This window comes from Scyliorhinus canicula, chromosome 26 (assembly GCF_902713615.1).
Source record: "Scyliorhinus canicula chromosome 26, sScyCan1.1, whole genome shotgun sequence".
NCBI lineage: Eukaryota > Metazoa > Chordata > Chondrichthyes > Carcharhiniformes > Scyliorhinidae > Scyliorhinus > Scyliorhinus canicula.
The window spans coordinates 15,200,121-15,206,400 of NC_052171.1; positions in this window are offsets into that span (position 1 = coordinate 15,200,121).

Here is a 6,280-nt window from a genome sequence, read left to right on the forward strand (position 1 = left end):
ACGAGAGTTTTAGCATGGGGCAGAGATAATGAGACAGGCCTGAGGAAAGAGTTGGCCCAAGTAGACAGGGTAATTGAGGGTAGGACAGTTGAGGCAATGGCAAATGTTCAGGGAGATATTAAATACCTGTCAATTAAAGCACATTCCTGAGAGGAAGAGGAATTGTAAAAGGGAGAAAAACATTCCATGCTAAACAAGGAGGTCAAGGAAGACATGAAAGCAAAAACTAGGGCATATCATACTGGAAAGGCTAGTGGTAAGCTGGAGGATTGGGAGAACTTTAATGTTCAGCAAAAATAAAATCAAAAGAGCGAAGATGAACTACAAAAGTAAACTCGCAGAAAACATAAACACTGAGACCGAAAGCTTCTGTAAGTATATAAAGAGGAAGAGAATAGCTAATGTAAATGTTTGCCCTTTTGAGGACTATACTGGTGAGTTGATAATGGGAACACAGATACGGCAAAGGCACTGAACCAATATTCTGCCTCTGTCTTCACAGCAGAAGATAATTAAAAATTTCCAAAAACCACAGTTAATGCAGATGAACTTGGTGCAATAAACATTACCAGGGAGACGATATTGAATAAACTGATGGCATTGAAGGCAGATAAGTCTCCAGGACCTGTTGGCCTACACCTCAGGGTTTCAAGGGAGGTGACAGCAGAGATAGTGAAGCATTAGTTATGATATTTCAAAATTTTGTGCATTCTGGAAGGCGCCTGGTGGATTGGAAACGCGCTAATGTGAAGCCCCTATTCAAAAAGGGAGAGAGGCAAAAAGTAGGAAACTATAGACCCATGACCTTGGCCTCTCTGGTGGAGAAGTTGCTGGAATCAACCATGAAGGAAGAGATGACTGAACAGTTGAAAACACAAAGCTCAATCCACCATTGTCAGCATGATTTTATGAAGGATCAGTCATGCTTGTAAAACTTGCTTGAACTGTTTGAAGATGTAACCAGCAAGGTGGACAAGGGGGAACCTGTGGATGTGGGAGAAGTAGACTTCCAGAGGTGTTTGACAAGATGCCGCAAAAAAGACTGATCCAGAAGATAGGATTGCAGGCGATTGAGGGTAGAGTACTAGATTTGATTGAGGATTGGCAGATTGACAGAAAGCAGAGGGTTGGAATAAATGGGTCCTTCTCTGGCTGGCAAACTGGAACTAGTGGGGTGCCGCAAGGGTTAGTTCTTGGATCTCAACTGTTTACAATCTATATAAATGATGTGCAAGCAGGAACAGAGTGTAACATAGCAAAATTTGTGGTTGATGCTAAATTAGGTGGGAAAGATGGCAATGAAGAAGACATAAAGATTTTACAGATGGATATAGATAGGTGAGGAGATTGGGCCATAGTTTGGCAGATGGAGGTTAATGTAGATAAGTGTGAGGTTATCCATTTTGGACAAAAAAATAGAAAGGCAAATTATTACTGAAATGGAAAACAGATTCAAAATGCGTCTGGGCTGAGGGATTTGGGTGTCCTCTTTTATGAGTCGCAGCAAGTGAGTATGTAGATACAGCAAGTAATTAAAAAGACAAATGGAATGTTAGCGTTTATTGCAAAAGGACTGGTGTCCAGTATTGATCTCCTTATTTGAGGAACGATATGGTGGCATTGAAAGCAGTTTTGAGGCGGTTACCAGATTGACTCCAGGGATGAAAGGGTTGATGTACAAGCAGAGATTAAACAGTTTGGGCTTATACTCGCTAGAGTTTAGAAGGATGAGAGGGGATCTGATCGAGGTATATAAAATACCAAAAAGGATTGATAAAGTAAACGTAGACCATATGTTCCCCTTGTCGGACAATCTCGAAGGGAGGTCATAGATAGAAGTTGAGAGGAGGTAGATTTAGAACTGAGATGAGGAGGAACTACTTCTTACAGAGGGTGGTGAATTTGTGGAACTCGATGCCCCATAGTACAGTGGAAACAGTGGAATTGGAGTCATTAAATGGTTTGAAAAAGGAGATAGATTTATTTTTGATAGAAAAAGGGATATAGGGAACGGGTGGGGAGGTGGATTTGAGACCAGGAAGAAATCAGCCATGATCTGATTGAATGGTGGAGCAGGCTTGAAGGGCTGAATTGCCTTCTTCTGCTCTCCGATGTTCCTATCTTCCTCCCAAAGAATTTAAGCTCCCCTTTGTTAAACCTGGATTTGGCCTTTCTGCAAATCAGGGTTGGAATGCTTGGGTGTGTTGATGCAAAAATCCCTTTTTTAAAAAATATTTTTTATTCTCCTTTTTCACATTTTCTCCCGAATTTACACCCACCAACAACAAACAATCAGTAACAAATATGTCAATCCCCATATCAATAACAACGATTCCATGACAGGAAGGAATCAGGAATCACCCATAGTCACCATCAACACACACCGGCCCCCTCCCCCCAACTAGTGTTCGATGTTATCCAGTTCTTGAAAGTAGAACCCCTCCGTCCTTCCCCTCAGTTCAAACTTAACCTTCTCAAGTGTCAAGAATTCCAACAGGTCCCCCCGCAACGCCAGGGCACAGGGTGGAGAGGCTGCTCTCCATCCCATCAGGATCCGCCTTCAGGCAATCAACGAGGCGAAGGCTACAACATCTGCCTCCGCACCCGTTTCCAACCTTGGCTGGTCCGACAACCCGAATATGGCCACCCGGGGGCTTGGGTCCAATTTCACGTGCACCACTTCAGACATTACCCTAAAAACCTCCTTCCAGTCATCCTCTAGCTTTGGACAGGTCCAAATCCTCCCCCGCAATGTTCACGCACATCTTCTACTCCTTCAAATAATCGGCCCATCCTTACCCTCATGAAGTGTGCTCTGTATACCACCTTCAGCTGTAGCAGCCCCAACCTTGCGCACAACGTAGAGGCATTCACTCTCCGGAGCACCTCACACCAGAATCCTTCATCCATATCCTCTCCCAACTCTTCCTCCCACTTAAGACCATAAGACATAGGAGTGGAAGTAAGGCCATTCGGCCCATCGAGTCCACTCCGCCATTCAATCATGGCTGATGGGCATTTCAACTCCACCTACCAGCATTCTCCCCGTAGCCCTTAATTCCTCGCGACATCAAGAATTTATCTATCTCTGCCTTGAAGCCATTTAGCGTCCCGGCCTCCACTGCACTCCGCGGCAATGAATTCCACAGGCCCACCACTCTCTGGCTGAAGAAATGTCTCCGCATATCTGTTCTGAATTTACCCCCTCTAATTCTAAGGCTGTGCCCACGGGTCCTCGTCTCCTCGCCTAACGTAAACAGTTTCTTTGCGTCCACCCTTTCTAAGCCATGTATTATCTTGTAAGTTTCTATAGATCTCCCCTTAACCTTCTAAACTCCAATGAATACAATCCCAGGATCCTCAGCCGTTCATCATATGTTAGACCCGCCATTCCAGGATCATCCGTGTGAATCTCCGCTGGACACGCTCCAGTGCCAGTATGTCCTTCCTGAGATGTGGGGCCCAAAACTGGACACAGTACTCCAAATGGGGCCTAACCAGAGCCTTATAAAGGCTCAGTAGCACATCGCTGCTTTTATATTCCAACCCTCTTGAGATAATTGACAACATTGCATTCGCTTTCTTAATCACAGATTCAACCTGCATGTTTACCTTTAGGGAATCCTCGACTAGCACTCCCAGATCCCTTTGTACTTTGGCATTATGAATTTTCTCACCGTTTAGAAAGTAGTTTATGCTTGGATTCTTTTTTCCAAAGTGCAAGACCTCACATTTTCTCACGTTGAATTGCATCAGCCATTTCCTGCACCACTCTCCCAAACTGTCTAGATCCTTCTGCAGCCTCCCCACTTCCTCAGCACTACCTGCCTGACCACCTAACTTCGTATCATCGGCAAACTTCACTAGAATACCCCCAGTCCCTTCATCCAGATCATTAATAAAAATGGTGAACAGCTGCGGCCCCAATACTGAACCCTGTGGGACACCGCTGGTCACCGGCTGCCATTCCGAAAAAGAACCTTTTATCCCAACTCTCTGCCTTCTGTCAGACAGCCAATCCTCAACCCATGCCAGTAGCTCACCTCGAACACCATGGGCCCTCACCTTACTCAGCAGCCTCCTGTGTGGCACCTTATCAAAGGCCTTTTGGAAATCCAGATAGACCACATCCACTGGGTTTCCCTGGTCTAACCTACTTGTCACCTCCTCAAAGAATTCTAACAGGTTCGTCAGGCACGACCTCCCCTTACTAAATCCATGTTGACTTGTTCTAATCCGACCCTGCTCTTCCAAGAATTTAGAAATCTCATCCTTAACGATCGATTCTAGAATTTTACCAACGACCGAGGTTAGGCTAATTGGCCTATAATTTTCCATCTTTTGTCTTGATCCTTTCTTGAACAAGGGGGTTACAACAGCGATCTTCCAATCGTCCGGGACTTTCCCTGACTCCAGTGATTTATGAAAGATCTCAACCAACGCTTCCGCTATTTCTTCAGCCACCTCCCTCAGAACTCTAGGATGTAGCCCATCGGGGCCAGGAGATTTGTCAATTTTAAGATCTTTTAGCTTTTTTAGCACCATCTCTTTTGTAATGGCAACCATACTCAACTCAGCCCCCTGACCCTCTATAATTTTTGGGATATTACTCATGTCTTTCACTGTGAAGACAGACGCAAAGTACTTATTAAGTTCTCCAGCCATTTCCTCGTCTCCCATCACTAGCCTTCAGTTTGAATTGGCCCAATGTCTACTTTGGCCTGTCGTTTGTTTCTTATGTATTGAAAGAAACTTTTCCTATCATTTCTTATATTACTGGCTAGCCTGCCTTCATATTTGATCCTCTCCTTCCTTATTTGTCTCTTTGTTAACCTCTGTTTGTTTTTGTAGCCTTCCCAATCTTCTGATTTCCCAGTGCTTTTGGCCACTTTATAGGATCTCTCTTTTTCTTTGATACATTTCCTGACCTCCTTTGTCAGCCATGGCTGTCTAATCCCTCACCGGATAATCTTTCTTTTCTTGGGGATGAACCTCTGTACAGTGTCCTCAATTATGCATACAAACTCCTGCCATTTTTGCTCTGCTGTCTTCCCCACTAGGGTCTGCTTCCAGTCGATTTTCGCCAGTTCCTCTCTCATGCCCTCGTAATTACCTTTATTTAACTGTAACACCATTACATCTGATTTTGCCTTCTCTCTTTCAAACTGCAGATTGAACTCAACCATATTATGATCGCTGCTTCCTAAGTGTTCTCTTACTTTAAGATCTTTTATAAAGTCTGGTTCATTACATAGCACTAGGTCCAGAATAGCCTGCTCCCTTGTGGGCTCCATGACAAGCTGTTCCAAAAAGCCATCTTGTAAGCATTCCATGAATTCCTTTTCTTTGGATCCACTGGCTACATTATTTACCCAATCCACCTGCATATTGAAGTCCCCCATGATCACCGTGACCTTGCCTTTCTGACATGCCTTTTCTATTTCCCGGTACATGTTGCGCCCCTGGTCCTGACCACTGTTAGGAGGTCTGTACATAACTCCCATTATGGTTTTTTTGCCTTTGTGGTTCCTCAATTCTACCCACACAGACTCCACATCATGTCGTTTAGTGCCATAGATTTAATTTTGTTCTTAACTAACAAGGCAACCCCACCCCCTCAGCCCACCTCCCTGTCTTTTCGATAGGTTGTATATCCTTGGATGTTTACTTTGCTTTGATCCCTTCCTCTCTTCCAAAATAGCCTTGTAAACTGCTGACCCCTGTTGTCAGCACTTCCTCCAGCAATGTGGTCGGCTCCACCGGGAAGCCCTCTATCTCTTTTCTGGTAAAATCTCAAACCTGCATGTATCTAAACATTTCCCTCTGCACCAGCCCATACTTCGCTTCCAGCTCCTTCAGCCCTGCAAACCGACCCCTAAGAAACAAATCTTTTAGTGTCTTAATCCTATTCTCCTCCCATTTCCGAAAATTTCCATCCCACCTCCCTGGTGCGAAAATCCCTTTTAAAGAGAATGGCAGACACTGAAAATAATGGAAAATGATGGTGTGAGTACAGGGAATTTCAAACAGCCAAGTTTCTAAGTGTGTTGGACTGTTACCAGTCTCACTGAAGATTTTCACCTATTGGTCTTTTTTCTGTTTGGATTTGCAAAAAAAATGAGTGAATAAAAATAAAGGAGTCAAATCATCCTCGGACAGAGCCGAGGCCTGTCCCTTTTAGTGAACCTGGTTTCTGCAAGGTGGCACCCTCGATGATTTTGGTTGAACACAACGCCAAGAGAAAGCCTTGTCACACAGCAGCGGCTGATTGAAACCAATC